The 23,084-nt window shown below is 58.5% G+C and overlaps 1 protein-coding gene across 2 annotated transcripts in view; it reads right to left on the reverse strand.

The window, feature by feature from the left end:
* The window catches only part of PHACTR3 (phosphatase and actin regulator 3), a 101,565-nt gene that overhangs the window by 12,573 nt on the left and 65,908 nt on the right, over positions 1–23,084 (reverse strand). The window lies entirely within an intron of this gene.

The following is a 23,084-nucleotide window of genomic DNA, read 5'->3' on the forward strand; positions in this document are numbered from 1 at the left end:
GCGGCCGCTTTGACATCTTGTCCTGATGTCTGGTGGGGACCGAACCCGCCCCTCCCCCCCAACAGCTCCCCATCTGCCCCGGGGAAGGGAAACCTGGCTCTCAGGCGGGGCTCCCTCACCGTCCCCCCGAAACCTCCCAAATGCCATTCGTTGGTCAGCAAAGGACTGTGGAGTATCTGCTCTGTGCCAGGCAGTTCCAGCCCCCAGACACAGTGGCAAACAAGCCTCCCCTGTCCTGGAAATCTCACAGTCTAAACGGGGAAGGCAGACAAACAGTAAAAAAAAAAAAAGAACAAAAACCATTGCAGAGAGCGCTAGTGCCCCGGAGCAAATAAAAAGGGGCTGTGACAAATGAGTGACCAGGCAGGGGGAGGAGGAGTTTGGGGAGACCCATCTCCTCCGAGGCTCACCTGAAGAGGTGCCGGCCCTGGGAAGATCACACCCTCCAGCCTCAGTGTCCCCTAACTGCTCACACACTGGGCTTGAAGACGGTGGGGAGGGAGGGGGGGAAGTGATCATGGCAGGCTTCATGGAAGAGGAAACTTTTGGCAGAGCCATGGAGAATCTACAGGGGGCAGAGCCTGGTGCCTAGTGACTGCCGGCTGCTTAGCCAGGATGCCCGCAGGGACACCTGAGCGCTGAGGCTGAAGATTTCCTCAAACCCGAAAAGTATCTCAGATCCACACTGGCAACGTCCCCCCACCCCCGAGCCTTCTCTTGCTGGGGGACCGTCCGCTCTTCCAAAGTGACAACCAAAACAGACTTTCCCAGAGGTGTGAGAGCAGAATGAGCCAATGCACCCAGTGTGTATTAAATGCCTGCTTGGTACATAGTAATGTCTCACGAAACCCAGCCTGTGAGTCCTCAGTCATGGAATGAGTCCCCAGAAAGGCATTTCATCGGATTCCCAGTTCTCTAAAAAGGGTGGACGGCTCGTCACCGAAATCTAAGCCATTGGCCTGAGGGGTGAGGCAGGTCGGGTCCTACCACACACTGCAGGGCTCGTCCCAGAGGTCACCAGGCTGAGCACACAGCTGGCCCCCGGGGTACCTCTCAGCGAGCAGGGGACAGCCCTCTGGGTGGACACAACTCCGCGGGTACAGTCGTGGGCACTAACCGACCCTGCCCCGCAGAGTCAGCCCAGGGCCGGAGCAGAGGACCCCAGCCCCCTCCCTGTGTGGGTCTTTCCAGGAGGCAGGAGCCCAATCACCGAGGACAGGTGCCCCTGGGGGCAGCGCTGCGTGTCCAGAGTTCCCATCCAGACCCGGCCCTACCCAGGAAGGCCAGCGGGCACCCGGGATCCCTCTTCGTGAGACTGTGAACTTCTGCCTTCATCAGATGTTCTGTGCACACTCGTAACATGCCTGGCCCCTGGTGAGAAGTGAGACCCAGCCTGCAGGCTCCCTCGGGGGACAGACCCTCTGCCATCACACAGTACTAGGAGGAAGAACCGAAAGTGATATGAAAGCCGAGTGTAGGCGGGCTGATCTGGGCAGGGCCGGCTCCCTGGAAGGTGACCCCTGAGATGCGAGCCAAAGTGTAAGTGGGGACTGTTAAGCGAAGAGGGGAGGAAAGAGCAGGTGCAAAGGTCTTGAGATCGGGAGGACTTCGGCAAGTGCCCTTTAGACTGAGTGGAGGCGTGTGAGCCTCTGTGGGGCAGGGAGCTGGGTGGGGCACAGCCTGGCGTCTGCGGTGAGGAGTCCGAGAAGGCGGTTTGAGGCAGGCAGGGGTGGGGCGGGGGTGAAGGGATGCCAAGACTGGATCAGGCTTCAGAAGCACTCTCTGGACCCCTCCAGTTTGCTGTCCGAGAAAGGACAGGGCGGAACCAACCACCAGGAGACGCAGGCCTTCCCGGGGCCAGGACCCCCTTCAGACGCTCAGGGCAGGTGCTGTGGACCCACACGTGGCCAAGGGCCCCGTAAAACGTTCAAGACGTGCGGAAGATGTTGGCCCTGGAGGAGGGGCGGTGCTACTCCAAGTTATTTAGTCTAACACCCGTTAGACTAAATACATAAGCCTCACCATTCCGTCCACTTCCTGCCTGGGCAGGATGCGGCTTCCGCTGTCCAGCAGCGACAACAGTCCCACGTGCCGTCCGACGGCAGGAGGCCGGACTATACCCACTTGGCAGAGACGACCACGAAGGCTCAGAGAGGCAAACGTGATCAGGTCTGACGGCCCACGTAGACCCCGGGGCCCGGCACAGGTGGGCAAAAGCAGCGAGACCGAGGGGCAAAGGAGCGCACGGAAACCCCTCTCCCTCTGAGGCGTGCTCCGGCAGAGCCTGGGGGGGTGGGGGGCGGGATGAGGCCGGACCATCTTCACTCGGGAGCCTCAGCCGCGAGGGGCTCTTGGAGGACCCGCAGATCCAGCCCTGGGTTGGGGGGGTGGGGCGAGGCCTCAGGGAGGGGTGCGGTGGGGTCCAGCTCCCGAAGGGTTTCCCCAGCTCCTCCTGGAGGCTGCTCCCTCTCCTGATCCAGAAACACAGCCCTGCCGGGAGGAGTGGTGCGCAGGGGCCACTGGGGAAGCCACGGTCTATTTCTGACTCTTCCCGCTGAGAAAGCTGGGGTGTGGGGAGACTCTTCCTGCTAAGCTGGGGCGTGGGGCAGCACCAGGAAAAGAAACGCCGGGGTAGAGAGAGGCTCCCGCCCGTCTCCCCGCCTGGTCCCCACCTGGGCACACAGGAGAGGTGCGGATGCCAGCGCTGGGCCAGGCCCAGGGATGTGCTGGACGGGCCTTGGGGACTTGAATGGAGCACCCGGCCAGGGGCGGGGCGCCCGGGGGGCCTGTGCGCACCTGTGGGTCTGCGTCCTCAGGGGCCCCCCACTTCCCCGGCACCAGCTCGTGCTCCTGGTCCCCAGGGCCCGCCTGCCCGTCCACTGAATGGATCCGTGAACTTCTGCTCCGCACCGGACCCTGTGCCGAGAACACGGCAAACGGCGGAGCAGGGACGAGACCGCCGAGCAGACGACAGGCGGAGAGGACGGGTGCGTGGCGGGGAGCGGACGCGGGCAGCTGGCCGACCGCGACGCCCGTGTGGGTCGTACGAGAATCAAGGATGCAGCAGCACTGTCCCCGCTCCTCAGGCTCTGCGGAAGGCGGTCCTGTTTCCATCCCCCCAGAACCGGCACCGAGTCTCAAGGGGAGCCTCAGTTCTGCCACCTGCTAACGCCCTCTCCCGCCTGGGCCTCCCGTCCCCGGCCCCACCTGCCCCTGTGACCCACGGGGTACTGAGGGGTGAGAACACAGAAGGCAAGGGGCTGGCACACACACGGAGTGTGTTGTTATTACTGGCATCCGTATAGTTCACCTGGTCCCTCCCGGCCTCAGCCAAGGAGCTGCAATCTCTGTCCTGCCAGCAGCCTCCGTGCCGGCCAGGGTCCCCAGGAAACACTCGTCCATCAGACACTCACTGACCCCTCCCTCCACCAGACGCTCACTCACTCCATCACATACTCACAGACCTCTCTCCCTCAGACACTCACCCCTCCCTCCCCCATCAGACACTCACACAGACCTCCTTCCCTCACTCAGTCTCCTGTCGGACCCTCACTCACACCTCCCTCCATCAGACACTCCCTCCCTCCCTCCCCCATCAGACACTCACACAGACCTCCTTCCCTCACTCAGTCTCCTGTCGGACCCTCACTCACACCTCCCTCCATCAGACACTCCCTCCCTCCCTCCCCCATCAGACACTCACACAGACCTCCTTCCCTCACTCAGTCTCCTGTCGGACCCTCACTCACTCCTTCCTCCATCAGACACTCACTCACTGCTTCCTCCATCGGACACTCACTCACACCTCCCTCCATCAGACACTCACACAGGCCTCCCTCCATCAGACACTCCCTCCCTCCTTCCCCCATCAGACACTCACACAGACCTCCTTCCCATCACTCAGTCTCCTGTCAGACCCTCACTGACTCCTTCCTCCATCAGACACTCAATCCCTCCCCCATCAGACACTCACATAGACTTCCTTCCCTCAGTCTCCAGTCGGACACTCACTCGCTCCTTCCTCCATCAGACACTCACTCACGCCTCCCTCCATCAGACACTCACACAGGCCTCCCTCCATCAGACACTCAGCCCCTCCTCCATCAAACACTCCCTCCCTCCCTCCCCCATCAGACACTCACACAGACTTCCTTCCATCACTCAGCCTCCTGTCACTCACTCCTTCCTCCGTTAGACACTCACACAGGCCTCCCGCCATCAGACACTCAAGGCCTCCCTCCATCACTCGCTCAGTTGCCTCCATCAGACACTTACCCCCTCCTCCGTCGGATTCCTGGTACCCCATCACACTGCCCCGTGACCGTGGGCTCCGGAAGCCGACCTGGGCCAGCAGCGTGGACATGTCCACTGCTCTCCAGGGTCTGGGGTCTCCCTGCATTCGCCAGCCCCCTGCAGCCAGGCAGGGCTGCATGGCCGGTCCGGAGCAGTGACCAGGAGCAGGACAGAGGCTGTGTCTGGGCTGAGCCCTAGAAAAGCCGCGGGACCTTCCATAGGCTCCCTTCCCCTCCACGGCAACCTGGGCCTCGCCCCAGGCGGTGGAGCCTCCAACTGAGCCGCACGGGCCAGCCTCGATGAGAGGACAACTGCCCGGAGGCTCGCCCTGACCACAGTGGGCCGTGTGTGCGAGACATACGCCGGGCTGGGCGAGGCCGCTGAGGTTCAGGGCGTGACCGCAACACCGTCCCGCCTCGCCCACCCTCATACACGGGAGGCACGGCTCGGACACGGGCCGTGGCTGGCCGTGACGCTGGCCCTGCCCACCCCCCACCCTGGGGCACCTCCTCCCACCTCTGCCTGCAGCCGGACCGGCCCGGAGCCTCCTCCAGCACCCGGCCGGGGGCAGGGAGCCCTGGAGCCCAGGCGGGTCCGAGGTGGGCAGGCACTCCTCTGCCTGACCCCATCGGGGTGGGGGGACGGCCTGGCCCCCAGGCCCATCAGTGCTTCATGTCCAAATACAGCAAGCAGCTGCATTTCGGGCTCACACGATACTTTAAAAAATGAGAACATGAAGTGACATTAATCGACTGGACGTTTCACTCTTAAAAATCCATTTTCTGGCTTTCCTTGAAAATGCACAGGAATCGGCTACTTGGATGCGTGCCCCCCACCCCCAGGCAGAGCGGGCACCTCGGTGGCTGGTAGTCCCCACGGCTCGCCTCCCCGTGGCCTCACCCCCATCTCCTGGGCTGTCCGTTCGCCCTGCCTGCAGGGCCCGGCTCCAGAGCGAGCTGGGCCCTGGGTACCACCACCCGCTCCCTGTCCCGAGGACGCCCTTCCTGCCTCCCGGACGCACCTGGGGGGAGGGTGACTTCTCAGCTCGGAGGCCCAGACAGCAGGTGCAGACCTGAGCTGAGGCCAGGAGTGGACGGGCCACCTGGCGAGCAGCCCGTGGGAGCATCTAGCCTCCCAGGAGCTACTCCGCACGCCAGCTCGATTCCGGAGGACCTGGGATCAGACACGGGAGCATCGCTGTGGCCGTGGGTCTGCCATTTGACACCCGTTTCTCTACGGTTGCTCTCCGGGGGACCCTCTCAACTAGGGGCACGCGGAGGCAAGCTCCCAACGCCTTGGGAAGGGGAGAGGAACCAGGTGACAGAGTACTTTGTGCTAAAACTCAGGGACCAGAAGGAAACGGGGTTGCGGAGCACAGCGTGAGGGCTGAGCTCTTCTGTGCATAAAGCCCCCCTCGGACGGCATCACGACGTTCCACTTTTAAACAATAAAAGGTCACACGATAAACAGGCTGCAGCCGCCCCCTGGCTGGCCTGCCGTGTGCCAGTCACAGACTCCGTGGCCCCGCGGGAAGGAGGATCCAGCTGAAGACCAGGCTGCCCGCCACGGGGCCAGACACGGCAGGACGTGGACCACAGGCCCCAGCCAGCAGAGCAGGGGCACCTTCCGGTCCCAGGCCGGGGACAAGCGGCATCTCAGTAGCTGACAACACGGCCTCTTCTTCCAGACACTGGACACTGGGGGTCCTGGTGGGCGAGGGGCTGGGCTGGCTGGTGTGAGTGCTCGCAGGCTCTGAGCCTCCCCGCCCAGGCGACTCCAGGAAAACGGCCATCGTCTCCTGGAGGGACCAAAGCTGTGGCCACCAGGCCTCTCCTCCTTCCGGACCGGTCAGCGGTCCCGCCCAGACCCCGAGCCCAGGGCCCCAGGAGAAGGGGTCGGTCACGATGGGGACCAGAGCCCGCTCGGCAGCCGGGAGGGAGGCTGGTGAGGGTACAGGTGCCGCCTGCGTGCCCACCCCCAGGCCGTGCTCTAGACGGTTCTGTGCACAGGCCACCCGGCTGGCTGCTGGTGGGGGATTCGTGCGAGGGTCCGGTCATAATGCCCAGCCGGTGCCCGGGAACCCTGACTCAGCGACCTGTGCTCACCTCACCACCTCTCATCTGCAGGGAAACTGAGCCACAGGATCTGCCAGGGAAACTGAGTCACAAGAGTCGCAAACTCCAGGTCACCCTGACCCCCGACCATAGTGTCACCATCACCGCGCCCTATAGGTCTTCTTTTCACCTGCAGCCTCCCCTCGAGGCCAGCCGCCGACCGGGCCCTTGGGCAGACGTGGAGGCTTGGCCGTCACAGCCCTGCCCGTCCCCGAGGCCTGGGACTCCCCCAGCCCCTCCCTGGCCCTAGACGCTGTCACCCACTTCTGAGTACCCCTTGCTTTCTAGCAAGGGTTTTTCTAAACCACAGAACCCCCAAACCGAGGTCCTCATGAAACTGCTAACGAGAAGCCAGGGGAGCCTCCGAAACCGTGTTCCGTGGCACCAAGCCGTCCCTCACACCGTGTGCCTGCCTGATTCACCGAGTCAGCGGCTCCTTTCCTGCAGAGCAAGGAGCACCGGGAAGGAGCACCCGGAAAGGGGCACTGCTGGGGCTTGGAGCCCGAGCCCTCGTGTCTCACTGTGCGACCTGCTCAGTCCCTTGAGCCCGGGCCTCCCTTTCCTCGCCTGCCCTGGGGCTTCATGTCAGGGCCCCAGCCGCACACTGGGCTTAGCCTGCACTTCTCGGCCCGGCCCAGCTTGCCCTCACCTGCGATGGCCCCCCGTGCCCCGTGTCACCTTAGGTCTAGGACTTGCACACCTGGGGCACCTTCTGCCAGGTGGTGACGTCCCTGCCTTCGCCGGGGCTCACCCCAGCGTCCCCGCTTCCCTTCCAAGACTCCCGGCCCCTGACGGTACATCCGAGTTGACTCAGTCCTGCCTAGAAAAGTGTTCTCGGGATGCGGCATCTGCTATCAAGGTGAAGGGCACGCATCTCGGCCCAAAAGTCATTCCAGACCTTCAGTCCCGAGCTGCCACCTGGCCACTATGTGACACGGGCAGGTGCCCAGGCCTTCATCTCCCCCCAAAATAGGAGGATGGTGATACCCGCCCCCCGGGGCCGCTGCCTGGTGCCCGGTGCCCGGCACACAGCAGGCCCAGGGCTGTGGCGGCCGCTGAACTGTCCCCGCACTGCTCTCGGGCTGCAGGGAACCGGACCGTCAAAGGGACGCCCGGCTGGGCGGGGGAGGGGGGGCAGGGGTCAGAAGCAGGTGCTCCAGCGGCCCCCTCTGTGCCCGAGCCCCAAACCCCCACTACACCCACGGCTGAGGTCCTGACGAATGACTGAAGTCACCCGGGCGTCAGGCGAGAACGGAGAGCAGATTCCTTCCAAGAGACAGAAGCACAGCTGCACAGCCGACATCCCCACGCCCACGGGCCGCCGGGCTGTTCCCCGCGCTCCTTCCCGGGATCCCGCTGCTGCGCCAGCCTCCAGTCAGCAAGCCACGCTGTGTCCCCGCCTGGGACGGGATTCCCCCCCAGCCCCAGCCCCACCCCCGGCGCGTCTCCACCGCCATTCAGCGGGGATTCCTCCTGCCACACGCAGGCCCGCGCTGGGGAGCCCCACGGCGGTGCTGTTGGGGCAGCAGAACCCCAGGGCCTTGTGGGCTGGCCTGAGAGGGGGGCGGGGAGGCCTCTCTCGGGGATGACCCTAAGACCAGGACGCAGAAAGAGCAGGGACAGGCTGCAGGGTCTGAGGAGGGGCCTTCCACGTTGGGGAAGAGCAGCCCCCCAAACTTGAGCCCCCTTTATCCTCGCAGTCACCCCACATTGGTTCTATCCCTCACTGTCTGTGCCGAGAACTGGGCCCATCCACGGCTGTCTCCTATACCAGGAGACAGGAGCCCGAGGCCCGGTTCTGACACAGCGGCAGGGTGGCCCGGGGTCAGCTACTGGCCAAGCCTGTAAAGGACACGCCCACGACTCCCCCACCTGCTGCACACGCTGGGGATACGGAGGCCGTGCGCGCAAACCCAGGACAACGCGTGGAGTGGCCTTTTCGGGACCCGAGACTCCCGGGGGAGGCGGGGGGTGCTTCGTCCATCTGGCCTCTTCCCCAGCACCCGGCACAGTGCCAGCCACTCAGCCAGGGGTCCCGGGACACCCTAAGCCTCCCGGGGGGCACTGGGCTGTGGGGAAAACCATCATCCCTCACCCACATCCTGCTGCAGTAACACCGAGGGACCACCAGTCGCTGGGTTACCGCAGAAGGGCGGAGAGCCAAAAGGGAGGAAATTCGGTGTTGGCCGGAGCGTAGACGAAGAGTCGCCCCCCATTGGTGGGACCATCGGTGCCGTCTGCCAAGATTATGAACGCCCGTATGCTTTGACCCAACGGTCCCAGTTCAAGGCTGATGTGTTCAGAAGTGCCCTTAGGGGCACAGATGCATTAGAGCAAAATGCAGGGAGAGCCTTTGTGCCCACTTAGGGCCTGGACAAAGAGAGCAGCCGGCCGGCAACAACCCTGTGCAGACATGGGAAAGTACGGGCCGCGTCTACCCTGGCCTTTCTTGGAAGGGTCGCCCAGCCGGACTCCGGAAAGAACGGACAGAAAAGCGGATGCAAAAAAACACAAAATCGCGTTGTGGTTGAAGAATCTGGGTTCCAGACCCGGCCCCGGCCCCGGCCGGGATTCTAACTTCTCCACCGATCAGCTGTGCGACCTCCCACCTGCTCACCAACGTCTCACTGCCTTTGGCTCTGTGACAGTCAGAGGTGTCCATCTGACAGGGTGACAGGCCCAGGTGTTCGTTCACTCATCCAGGTGCTGCGGTGGAGGTACTTAGGAGATGCGAATGACGTCCACTATCAGGTGACTTTACGTAAGGGAGACTGTCCTAGGCGCTCTGGGTGGGCCTGGCCCAATCAGTTGAAAGGTTTTAGGAGCTGGGCTCAGGCTGTCTGGTGCAGAAGCAATTCTGCCTGTGGAGAGCGGCCTCTGCCTACGCCTGAGGGTTCCGGCCCTTCCCAACAGCCATGTCACAGATTCCAGACCTGCCTCGCCAACGCCCACACCTGCAATAAATCCCTTCTTGCAGATAAGGGATTGCACTAAATCCCTTTATTGCAATAAATCCCAGATCCTGCTGGGTCCTTGTCTATCTGAGGATGACAGTACTACGGGGGAGGCTCTGTCCAGTATCCCCACTCCCCGACTCCGGGTGAATCACCGTCCCCATCCTGGAAAACCAGGACCCGATGACCACACTCAGTCCGTAGCCCCTGCCCATCGCCGTCTGTCCTCAACAGCGAGCTCTGTGCCCGTCAGAAACTGGCTCCTCTGTCCCCAAACCTATGTGCCAGGTGTACTTAGTTTTATAATTAGGTAATTTAATCAAATTTTATGCACATCGATTAAATGACTTACTACGGGTGTAAAAGGAAAATGTTATTTCCAGGAGAACGGGGTTGAACGCTTGGAGTCAGCAAAGGCGGGATGCTAAAAATCCTGCTGTTGGCTAGCGTGGGAGAGAGTGCGAAGATGGGGACGGAATCAAACACTCAGGAAGGATCCTGCACTCAGATCCTTCCAAGCACCTCTGAATCCTCAGCGCTCCTCTGGGAAATCGACTCCAGAAATCGTACAAGGTGCGCCCCACGCTTGTGTCACAGAAGAACTCCAATGTCGGTCCTTCCTCAGCGGAACGTTCTCGACTCCGCCTCAGAAAGATGGCCAAGTAAGTGTGCACCTGTGTGACTCAGGGGACAGTAAAGCATTTGGAGCAACACCAGATCGTGTCGGTCCTTTCTTCTTCTAAGCGGCTTTTTGGTTCATTGCCAGCGTCTCTCTCTGTCCCGTCTCCTTCGCGGGCCTGGGGGCTGAAGGCGGGGCTGGCACAGGGCAGGGGCCCGGCGGGGCCACAGGAAACGGGCCCATCCCCGAGACCAGAACACCAAGGCGGACTGAAACGAGAGCTCCACTCGAAGCCGTCCTTGATGGGACGCTACCACCCTACACGCCGGATGACTTCTACAGGACACGGAACTTCGTCACGACCGCGTGGAGCGGCTGGCCCTTGCAGCCCAGAGCGGGGGAAGCTGGTAACCGCGGGGCAGGGGAGGGGGACACAGGAGGACCCGCGCAGCAGCGCCCCTGCACCTGGCCTGCGAGGGGCACTTCCTGTGTCCCACAACCACACGCTGTGTCCCTGCAGCTGTCACACACCGGCTCGGCTCACCTCCCTCCCCCGCTGTCCCTCGTCCCCAAGGCAGTGCCTCCACCCTTCCTCGGTCCCCAGCGCTCAGCGCAGAGGGCGGCACACAGAGGTCGCTCAGGAAGCGTCTGTCCTTGAGCTGAGATGTCGTGGGAGGGGGTCTCCCTGGGGAAGGACAACAGTATCTGTCCATGTCACCCCAGCTTCCCGCCAGCCCCCCGGATCGCCTCAGCCCAGTGCTGGACTGTGCGCGGGGCGCCAATAAACTAACAGGTGTCAATCTCCTGAGCCCCGGGGCTCCACGCAGACTCCTTGGACCAGACCACATTGGAAACCGCTGGTCCCTAAGGCAGACTGTTTTCATTCACTCGTCCGTTTGTTTGCTCGCTCCTTCCCCCTCTCTCTTCGGTCTGTCCACACAACAAAATTAACTTGAACACCCACAGGAGCACAGGCTGCTAGTTTCCTGCCCAATCTCCATTCTCCCTTCCGATGAAGCATCACAAAGCGGATTCTGCTGAAGACAACCTCTTTTTCAGCTCAACATCACCACATGGAGGGGTTCCAACCTTTAAAGGTGTGCTGAGGAGTCTCTGGGAGCCTTTTCAGCTTGGATATGTGTACCCCTGGGACTTAAATATGATGTCCGGTGCTCCTGCAGCCATCTTAGACCACAGAGGATAAATGCCAGTGTGAGCATAACTGAGCACCTGCAATAAATCCCTTACTGGTCTCCTGCTGGGTCTGTTGCCAGTGGAACAAGTGACTGTGGAACAGCATGACAGACCTGATGGTCTGCAATTACTCCACGAAGCAGAGAGCCTCCAGGCCCGGTGTTCAGAGCCAGCCTGTCTGGGTCAGATCTTAGCTCCATGGCATCCTACTTGTGTCACTCTGAACACCTCCCTACCCTCTCTGAGCCACCACTCCCTTAGCCATAAAATACAACTGACAAAGTACTTATGTCTTGGGCTTCAGTGAATACAGGCAAAGCACAGTCCGCGGCACATAACACAAGTTAATGAATGTTACAAGCCACCCGATTCTAGGCAAAGCAGGGCAGAGTTTTGCAGTCTCCGTGAATGCCTTACACACCCATTTCACAGGCGCAGACCAGTAGTGTGATTCGCCTGTGCTCAGTCTGCAAGTCCCAGCCAGGGGACCTTTCAACCACCAGACCACCTGCTCTCCTGGTTTGGGATTCGTGTTTTATTCATCCTGAGGGGAGGGTGGGCTTCGTTTTGCATTTGCTTACAAAACCTGCTGTACTTTCCTTGACAGATTCCCAGGCAACCCAGGAAAACAACAAGCAGCTGGCCCTGGGGCCAACTCAAGGCCATGGGCTCACCACACCGTGGTCCAAACAAGGGAGCCTGGGCCCCGCCTGCAGGGACCGCTGAGCCCCACACATCCGTGACCCCTGCAGACCATGAGCTCCTCCCAAACACCAAGACTGATAGTTATGTTCCCTGAGGATCAGAGGGGCCCAACTTTCCCCGATTTGGAAGCGCAGCATCTCGGTCTAAAAGCAGAATGTCAAGGCCCACGCTTTACAGGCACGGCTTTGAGTGGATCATACCGGCCTTGCCTGCTCCCCAGGCCTGGCAGGACCACCCGACACCCTCCGCCCCCCACCCAGGGCAGAGGGTCAACATCCCACAGAGCCTGCTCACAGCCCTGCCTCTCCAGTTCCTTTTCCATGTTTGCAACAGACCCAAGAAAGTGCCCTCATAGATGCAGGCATTTCTCCTGACTTTGGGGGCCATGTAATACCGGCAGCAGGTCCCTAACCACAGCGGGAGGGGTCGGCGGGTGCTGTCAGGATGGCACCCGAGAGGGTTTAGCAGGACAGAGTAGACCTGACCTCATCGTATCTTGAGTTTCGAAACAGAGAGAGAAGGAAAGTCCCCGGAATGCGCCGGAGCCCCCGGCGGGGGTGGGGATGGGAAGCAAGTCAGGTAAATCGGCCTCACCAAGAAGGAAAAGAAAAGCAGAGAAACTGCTCAACAGAGTCTTTGTTCCTAGGATCTCAAAATCTAAAGACAGTCATAGAGCTGGCCCCACACACCCCAGCCGAGGGGAGCAGAGAGCATCATCCAACCGCAGGGTCTGTGATGTCCCGGCCCTGCCCCACCGCTTCCCGGCCTCCCTTTCGCTGCAGGCAGGGGTCAGCGTGAGGCTCCTGACCCGGCCTCAGATGTGCACTTTCGTCCCCCGAAAGGTGGAGCCCCTGGACGCCAAGGGGCTGAGAGCCAACGTTCCCTAAGTGCTTTCTATGCGGCAGACAGGACACGTCAATGACCATGATGAAGACAGTGAGAAAGATCGAGTCCAGTGAAGACAAAGCTGAAGGAGACCGTGACACTAACACTTGGTGACGTCCAGGCCGGGCCTTTACAAGCAGCCACCCTCCAGCCTTGTGACCACAATCACTGTGCATCCAGTGTCCCCGTGGTGCAGGGACCGTCCTGGGGATCGGGCTAACGGCAGGGCTGTTTCTGGCAGGTAATGGAAATGGTCTGACGTTGATGCTGGGGAACACACAACGCTATGAACACACAAAAACCACTGAATTGCACACTTTGAAAGCATGCGTTGATCGGTACAGAGATTATAACTCAATAAACTGTTGAGACAAAACGCCAACTCCCCATTCTCATGGAACTCTGTTTCTCCCTGGGTGCTTCCTCCCCACCAGGCACTCGTAAGCATTTTAGGGGTCCCGTCTTAGGGCATCCGTTCTGTGGTCCCGTGAGACGGACTCCTCTGTAATCACCCCTTTTACAGAAGAGCAAAGGGAGGTGCGTGTCAGGGGGGCGGCCGCCCACGGTCGCACAGCTGGAAAACAGGGCCGGGACAGGAACCAAGGAGTTCTGGCCACAGCTCACACCTTCACATCGCAAGGGGATGCTGCCCTCGACCGAGGTGAGCCGAGGGTCAGACCCCAGGTCTTTGAGTCGCTGCTCGATGCAGAAGAAGTGAATTCCATAGACCTTGCACGGGGCATCGGCGGTTACACCTGGGGGTTTTGATGCTTCTGCCGTTGACAGCCAGTTTAGATCCTGGTGCATTATTTCCCTATGCAGTCAAAAATCCCCTAATCTCAGGGGCTCCTGGGGGCCTCGGTCAGTTAAGTGTCCGACTTTGGCTCAGGTCATGATCTCATGGTTCACAAGTTCAAGCCCTGCGTCGGGCCCTGTGCTGACAGCTCAGAGCCTGGAGCCTGCTTTGGATTCTGTCTCGCTCGCTCGCTCTCGCTCTCTCTGCCCCTCCCCCATTCATGCTCTGTCTCTCTCTCTCTCTCAAAAATAAACAAACATTTAAAAAATTTTCTTTGATCCTCTAATCTCAGAACAAGAATGAGCTTCTCATAAAACGAGCACATAAGGGACTTTATATCAGAGGTGCAAATAGGTGGCAAATAGGCAAATAGGTGGCCCGCAAATGTGTTTCATGGGGTCCACGCTTTCCTGTTTTTAAAATGTTGAATAGACTCCCAACCTTTAACAGACGGAAATTTCGCATAAACATTTCCGGTTTCTCTTGAGAGATCCCACCGCACCGGTCTGGCGTTCCAGAGGGGACACGCACGCTTGGCCGGACAGCGGCTGCCCCCTCGGCAAGGACACACACTTCCCGCCCGCCACAGGTCCGGCCTGGCCCAAGTCCCTACAGAGCCCCTGGGATGTGACTTCTACTCCGTGAAGTCAGCTGCGGAGACAGTCTGACTCCCCCTCTGGAGAGTCACAGGTTAAGGTGAGTCTTTGTCCCTGCAGGGAAACTCCACTTCCTCCTGAAAATGCTCAGGAAGCTTTTGGAGCAGCCCTGCTGTCCACCAGCTTTCCGGTGACGGTGATGGGGGACCTTGGGGTACTCCCACCACAGGGCCTGAGGCCCTGCAGCCCAGGTGAGGCCCGGCCCGGCCAGCTGGCCACAGAGCAGCTGTGCAACGGGATGTGAGCCCCTGGCCAGGACATACCCCCAGGACAGAACCAAACTCCACGTTGAGGAACGCCCTCTGTGGACCCGAAGGTTCACACCACTCACAGATATGCTTCGGAATATGTTGGTTATATATCAAGCTGGTGAAAGGAATCGTTGCTTCAAGTTACCTGAAGATCCTACTACTTAAAGGAAATCATTCATTCAATACATATTTACTTTGTGGAATTGAATTGTACTGACTTGCATTCTATCCACGGAGCCGGGTGCACCTTGATGTCCATTCACCCAACCATCCATGTACCCAACCACCCATCCACCCCAACCACCCATCCACCCCAACCATCCATCCATCCCAACCATCCATCCATGTACCCAACCATCCATCATCTACCCACCCACATAACTATGCAACCACTTAACTGTCCAGCCATCTCTCCATCTCTCTGTCTACCCACCCACCCACGTAACTACGTGACTATCCAAATCCCTCATCTAGCCATCCAGCTACCCATCCATTCAACAGCTGCCATCTGAGAGCCTGTTATGTTCCAGGCACTATGGTAGGCACTGAGGTCAAGGCATCGAAGAAGTAGGGTCCTCCCTTTCCCTGCCTCGGTGGAGAATCATGAGCAATTCAGCGGTTCTGAACCAGGGATGGCTGGTGGGCATCTTTTAGGGTGCTGTCATGGGGCTACAGGCCGTGGGTGCTGAGGGAGAGGACTCAGCTGGGCAGGCTAAGCTCAGGCCCTCACTCACCACTCACTGACTACTAACAACTTTGAGCCTTGGTGTCCTCACATGCAAAATGCAGCTTGTGACATCTATCACCTGGGGATTAGCTGCCATGACGTCACAAGGTCCCAAGCCCATGTGGACTGCGCCAGACAGGCAGTGGCTACGAAAGCAAAATTCCAGAAATGTTTATAAACTTTAAACATAAGTGTTTACATTTTATGCATAAAGCTTTCATCAAATTTTAAACCCATGACCTCAAAGGTTAATCATCACGGGCATGATCCCCCATTTTGCAAATTGGGGATTCACGGTGAAAAGGAAAGCCCATGATAGGTCCAAATTCATGCTCCACACCACAGCTGCATTTCTTTTTGAAGATGCCCAGCTGTTCATTTTTTGCTCATGAGTTATCCTGGGCACAATGAGTTCTTTGTGATTCTATACACCCACTTTCTTCCCGCCATTCTCTGAAAACCCCTTTGGAAACCGACCCACCGGCAGCTTCTGGGACCGAGCCCATGAACGTGCTCTTGTGCATCAGGGAGCTAAGATCACCCTGTGAGGAGTCTCACCAAGCAGTCAAGCTGGTGCCGGGAGAGCATTCTACGCTCTCCTGGTGGAAGGCTGCTGCCACTCAGGAGCGGTCCTCAAACCGACACCTCTCCTGGCTCTGAGTCCCAGGTCACCCCTGATGTGTCAGGAGAGCCCAGGCCCCACCCTCCTCAGCATCTGAGGATGACTGAAGCCTTCCCCCCGGCCCATCTTATCCAAACGGAAACACTCGGCTCCTAATATGCCCAACCCCAAATCCCAAATTATTCAACAAGGGCCAAGAGCTGGAGCCCTGAAAGCACTTGGAACAAAGAAAAGGGGATTCCAAATCCTCTCTGCTTTCCTTTCATTGCTTTTAATGCTGCCCCATTTCCAGGAGATGGAGAGGCTTATCAACCCTGAGCACAGGGACTTGTTCTGTCCCTGGAGGCCACTGAAAAGCCACTGACCACTCGATCTCTGTGAAAGGAGTGTGAAGTCAGAGGGACGACAGGTGGTAGGAAATGAACCGACATTAACAGGAAACACCCTGTGAAACACCACACCTGTCTCCCAGTGCCCTTGGTCCATCAGTTCAAAAACTGCCAGCAGAGGCTCCCACGTGGTCTGCACACTCCTTTTTTATTTATTTATTTTGAGAGAGAGAGAGAGAGAGAGAGAGAGAGAGAGAGAGAGAGAGAGGCAGAGGGAGAGAGAGAATCCCAAGTAGGTTCCATGCTATCAGCACAGAACGTGACGTGGGACTTGAACCCACGAACTGTGACATCATGACCTGAGCCAAAGTCAAGAGTAGGACACTCAGCTCAGTAGGACTGAGTCACCCAGGCGCCCCAACCACACACCCCTTCCGCAAGCCCCCCACCTGCCCCGCACTCACGGATTAACTGCAGCTAAATGTGAAAGGGACCACCCCCCCCACTCTGCCCAAACCCGGACACAGAACCTCCCTCACACATCCCCCTTCCTCCTTCCTGTGTCCCCTCCCCGGGGGTAGAGCATCCCAACCCACCCGGCAGGGGAGCTCCTCAAGCGCTCACCGCCTACCCCAGTCCTGTACCCCCCCAAGTCCAACCCCCCAGCCCCATCGCCCACATGACAGTGCCCACCTCCCCGGCCAGAGGCACTGCCCCATCCTGCTCCCCAGCCCCCCTCGTGTTAGCAGAGTGGTCTTTCTCAAGACACCCCTCATCCCGCCATGCCCCTCCTTGTGATCCTTCAGGCATCCCTGTTCGCCACTTAGCACCAACTTATCGAGCGCCTACTGAATGCATCGGGGACACATCAGTGAGGAGACAGAATCCAGCCACCTGTGAGAAGACTGACCCTGAAGAGGCAAACCAAGATAAGAGCTAATTTCGGGCAGCACTACAATGAAGAAAAAACCACAGAACGATGTCATGGGGGAGTCGGGGGGGGGGGGGGGGGGGGGGGGCGGGGGTGGTCACAGCAGGTAACCTCCCAGGAGGTGATAAGCTGGGCCCGGGAGGAGCAGAGGCAATCACGTGTGGATCGGGAGCACGGAAGGCCCACACCCGGCACCGGCACCGCTGGGCCCTCTGGCCTTGCACCCGTCATGCCCCGCACAGCCCCGCCCCACGTTGGCCACTGCCCCGCCCCACACCCCTTACAGCCCCGCCCCATGCTCCCCACAGCCACGCCCATTCAGTATTTGGTACTTTTTTTTACTTCTGCTCGCAGCCTAGGACACGTGACACTCCTGCCCGCAGGCTAAGGGACGCCTACTGATCCTTCAGCTCTGCGCTGGGAACAAACCACGCTCTGACACCCTCACCCATCCCTGCCTCCTCCTCTCACTCCCAGGCCCTGCGCCTCTGTGGCTGGTGTAGACATCTGCCTTTGAGTGTGTCTTTTCAAAAAAAAATTTTTTTTACATTTATTTATTTTTGATAGAGACAGACCACAAGTGGGCGAGGGGCAGTGAGAGGGAGACACGGAATCTGAAACAAACTCCAGGCTCCGAGCTGACAGCACGCAGCCCTATGCGGGGCTCAAACTCACAAACCCGGAGATCACGACCTGAGCCAAAGTCCGACGCTTAACCGACTGAGCCACCCAGTCGCCCCAGCCATAGTTAGGGCCCCCAGGCGGTTCTGCACGTCGCAGGAACCTGGCGTTTCTGTACTCGGGGGTGGGCGCCCCGCACATGTCCCAAAGCATTTGGTGTAGCTGGAAAGACAAGGCCCGTCTTCCTGCGGTCCCAACTTCCCCCTGTAAGTGATTTAAACCCTCACCTTCTAACCTCAGCAACCACGGATCAACCGCAAATTTTCTGAGATTTTGTAAGGACACAGCATAACTTATTATGAGGGCAACATACCCCGCTGGCTGTGGCCAGGCCCTGGTCTGGGGGCATGATGTCCACACACATGCTCAGTGACGGCTGCAAGGTGGGACCGGGCGTGATGTTCTAGGGACCAATGCAGAGGCACGTGCACAACGTCTCAGGCCACACGGGACACAGAGCCAAGTCCCAGGGCTGCTGACACTGGAGCAGGCCCACTCAGCCCGGCCGAGACGGCTGTTAACAGCTTCATTAGTACGACACCTACCAGAAGCTGGACCGTATCCCAAGTCATTAGCCTCCTACACTGTGTGCAAGATGAGGGCAAGACACCCTGGCATCGGGTGGGGGCAGGGGCTCTAGAACCTACCGTCTGGCTGCTCGCTAATCCTGAGACGCTGGGACACAATGTGGCCTCTCCGGCCGTTTCCACATCGGCAGAGCGGGGACAATAGGCTCTGCCCGGGACTGTGGTCAGGCTTGGACTGTGGTCAGGTCAGCTCAGCGCCCCACCAGCAGTCAGGGGCCAGTCTGTCCGGGATGCTGCTGCTGTGGTCATGACATCCGAAATTTACCAAAGGACACTTCTGTGGACGTGAGAATCGTGGGCTTCCAGGGTTCAGGTGCAACAAAGAAACAAGGGCCCAGCAAGACCAGGCTCGCCCCCGCCCTCCGCTGGCCCAGGGTGATTCTCCCCCCGGCCAGCCTGAGCGAGGGCTCCTGTGGGCACCACGTCTGCGTGTTAGCACGTTCTGTCCCAGCACCTAACGCAGACCTGCGTCACCTGCATCTGGAAGCCGGAGATTCTCCCGACTCAGCTGTCACACTATGCTCTGCAGGGAGGAGACCACACCTGTGGCGATGCCTTGTCCCCACGAGGCTTTGAATCACAGCAGGTGTGCAGACAATGGAGAAGTGTGAAGACAGCAACCAGGCTCTCAGGCCACATGCGCTGGGGACACCCTGAATCCGTGTCCCCTGCGCAGATGTACAGTTAGGGCCCCCGGGTGGTGAGGGCAACAGGCCGAAGGTTTAACGACCTACCTAGGGCTGCACAGCCCAGTCCAACGCGGGCCAGCCTGACTGTGGGGTCTCTTCCCCGGGGCAGGGCTGGATCCAGACCCCCACGTAGCAGTGGGTAACCTGACCCAAGTCACCAACATTTGCTCAGATCAGGCCGACCTCCTTGCCTTGATGTTCGTGACGGGTCGGAACAGTGTCGCCCCACTGAAGCAGCCGGTGTGTCGGCTGGAGCCGCCACGGTTGCTCACGTCTCGGCAACAGTCCCGAAAGCCAAGGGGCTGGGGAGACCTGGAAAGTCAACCGGCCCATCGTCTGCATCACCTGCTCCCCAGGGGAGCAGAACCTGCTGAAGGTGACGGGTAACCATCACAGCATCCTTCTTCTCCTTCTTTAAACTCCCAGAAGTGGAGGGGCACCTGGGTGGCTCAGTGGGTTGAGTGTCCAACTTCGGCTCAGGTCACGATCTCGCAGTCCACGAGTTCGAGCCCTGCGTCGGGCTCTGGGCTGCCGGCTCAGAGGCTGGAGCCTGCTTCCAGTTCTGTGTCTCCCTCTCTCTCTGCCCCTCCCCTGTTCATGCTCTGTCTCTCTCTGTCTCAACAATAAATAAACGTTAAAAAAAAAAATTAAAAAAAAATAAATAAATAAACTCCCAGAAGTGGTATGTTCGGTTACAACGGGCCAACTGTCACGGAGCTCTCCGTGTGCCCTGCTCAGTTATTTCTGGGCCACACGGCTGCCAGCGGGGTGTGTGTGTGTAAATCACCACCCCACTAGGTCTGAGTAGCGTTCTATAGTTTCATTATTATTATTTCTATTAATACGGATAGTAAAAGGTACGATTTCAAAGTTTTATTGCGGGGGCGCCTGGGTGGCTCAGACGGTTGAGCCTCTGACTTCGGCTCAGGTCGTGATCTCGCGGTTGACGAGTTCGAGCCCCACATCGAGCTCTGTGCTGACAGCTCGGGGCCTGGAGCCTGCTTCCGATTCTGTGTCTCGTTCTCTCTCTGCCTCACCCCTGGCCATGCTTTGTCTCTCTGTGTCTCAAAAATAAATATAAACATTTAAAAATTTTTTTTTGGTTTTATTGTCATTTTAATTGAGGATGAAAGGCTCTTTGTTACTATGAATTTTTACATCTGCATTTCCTAGTGAAGCTGAGAGCTTCCCATGCATTTGTTTACAAGCTTTGCGCCCTTTCTCCTGAGCCCAGGGGTCCAGGCTTTTCCCCACCCGATCTGTTGGGCTCCAGCTGACAAGTGGGCCTTATTCTGGAGTAATGACCTAGTCTAATTCAATGTTCTTTTCCTCCTCCTGCTCTTATGTTTCTTCTCTTCTTCCCGTTTCTTGAAGTGTAGCTCATGAAAATAATCCATAAAGAGGAAGACATTGACGTGTGAAAATGAGCCTTGTAGTTTTGCCTTAAAAGCAAAGATCCCAAGTCTGTGGATTGTTGGGAGGGAAGAGCGAAGCCGGCAGACTTATCTGGTCCTGGGATACGAGACACTATTAAAGATGAGTATTTGTAGGGCGCCTGGGTGGCTCAGTCCGTTAAGCATCGGACTCTTGTTTCGGCTCAGGTCGTGATCTCGCAGTTCATGAGTTTGAGCCCCACATCAGGCTCTGTGCTGTCAGCAAGGAGCCTGCTTGGGATTCTCTCTCCCCCACTCTCTCTACCCCTCTCCTGCTCACACATGCACATGCTCTTTCTCTCAAAATAAGTAAATTTTTAAAAATGAACATCTGAGTACTGTGTCACAGTATGGAAACACTTCTGACGTGACACTACATGGTAAAATCTCATACACCCTAAGAGGGCCCCCGGGCCCTCTTAAAAAATATTTTTTTTTTACAGTTTTGCCATGGGAACCTGCACACTCGACTCTGAGAGTCCCGGCGGCCAAAGCAAAAAGGGAAACGCAACTGATTACAAAGTGTGCATTCTCCTTAAGATACCACCAGGCAGCTGTGGTGCAGAAACACAGCACAGTGTGATCCTGAAACCTCAGAGAACAGTCTTCCAAGAGTCCCGAGGCAGGGATACAGAGCATCGTCAGGCGGTGGGGACACTTGGGGAGGAAGGGCCCGTTGCAATACAGATTCCTACTCAGGAGGTCTGGAGCGGGGTCCGGGAAGCTGTGTGCTCCCAAAGCCCCCTGGTGATCAGATGTGCACGCTGACGTGACCAGGTGACCAGCTACCCGCCCACATTTCCTGCTGTGCGCGCAGGGGCAGGTGACTGCGCTGTTCTGAGGCACTTCTCCTCATCTGAAAAATAGGACCATTAGGAGTAGCTACCCCCAGAGAGTCCCTGTGAGGCTTCGAGGAGATAATGTGTATGAAGCACTCAGCAGGAGGCTGGTACAGAAAAGACACTGAATAAATAAATAACAACCATATTAATAACCACGCTGCTCGCCCAGGATGAGCTGGGTTCCCACGCTGCAGGTTGGGGGGGGGGCACAGAGCGACGGGTCCTCAATCGGCAAATATTTATCAGTGCCCCGCTGCTATCATAAACCCCCACCCCTGCAATGAAGCTTCAACTCTGCCCAAATGAGTGGCTTCCTTTCCAGAAATTAAAAGCCATTTTTTTCTTCCTGGTAAGCCCACAAAAAAGAAAGATTTCTGTGTTTTCCAAATTCTGTGTCCACAGAACTGAGACCCTGCACGGGGTCCCTGCTGCCTGTGAGGCCTCAGTGGACAACAGGACCAAGGCTGATACTCGGGTCCCATAAAGCCGTGCCAGCCTCCACCCCTGTCCTTAAAGGCCTCCAGCCAAGGGGGGGGGGGGCTGGGGGGCTCAGTCAGTTAAGCCTCCAACTTCAGCGCAGGTCATGATCTCACAGTTCACAGGTTCGAGCCCCGTGTCGGGCTCTGTGTTGACAGCTGGGAGCCTGGAGCCTGCTTCAGATTCTGTCTCCCTCTCTCTCTACCCCTCCCCTGCTCATGCTCTGTCTCTCTCTCTCTCTCTCTCTCTCTCTCAAAAATAAATAAACATTAAAAAAATTAAAAAAACAAAACAGCATCCAGCGTCTTCCCTAAAATTCTGCAGGTTTCGAGGCCACCACGGTGGGTGGGGGCAGCTGTGCACGACACTCTTTTTTTCCTGCGAACTTGTTTCCATGGAGGCTGAGTGGTGGCAGCCTGTTCCGGATGCAGAACGAAATGTACAAAGGGACACGACGAGGAGCATTTAACTCCGGTGGTGGCATCCTAAGGACCAAGTCCCGAAGGACATCACCGAGCCTTAATCAGCTGCTCACAACACAGCCCCAGAGCGGAGAACCACCCCCCCCCCCCGCCCCCACGGGACACTTAATAGAAAGTTCGTGCAGCACTGAGGCCCCTCTGTCTCCAGGCGGGTCACACGACAGTCACAAATAAGAACAGACGAGAACAACGATCACATCATCATTAACAAGGATGCGGGGCTGCTCCCCGACCTGTAGAGGCTTCTATGGCCTCCACTCAAGCCTCAGTGCGGCCCGCCGGGTGGCCTCCTCCTCTATGGAGGTGACAGGTGACAAACAACCCAGGTGTGTCCCAGCTAAGCTCCTGCCAGCAGCAGCTCTGTCTCCCTGAGCGCCTCCTGCCAGGGATACACTATTACGTTCTTTTAAGGACTAACCTAGAACCTTCCCAGGAGCCCCAGGGGTGCTGCCGCAGTCTCCATATGCAGGCAGGAGGGAGACCCAGAGGTGGCCCTTGCCCGACTCCCACCGCTGTGACAGCGAGGCAGGGATCGAGCCCGCCTGGCCCTGGTTCCCCAAAGCCTATGTGTGGCTAGGGGGCCATTCTGGACACCTTCACTCACCCCCACTGCTCCGCACCAGGGGACACTTTGCATCATCTCTGCGCCCCCCCTCCCGGACACAGGCAGGAAGGACTGGGAGCCCAGAGGCCTGACGTGTTGGCCGGAGGCCAGAACGCACGGTGATGGGAGACGAGCCAACATTAACCAGTGCAAAGCCCGAAGCGGGTGAGGCGGCGCTTTGGCAGGAGGCCTCCCCTGAGCCCGGGTGTGGTT

The sequence above is a fragment of the Prionailurus viverrinus genome, chromosome A3 (assembly GCF_022837055.1).
Source record: "Prionailurus viverrinus isolate Anna chromosome A3, UM_Priviv_1.0, whole genome shotgun sequence".
Lineage (NCBI taxonomy): Eukaryota > Metazoa > Chordata > Mammalia > Carnivora > Felidae > Prionailurus > Prionailurus viverrinus.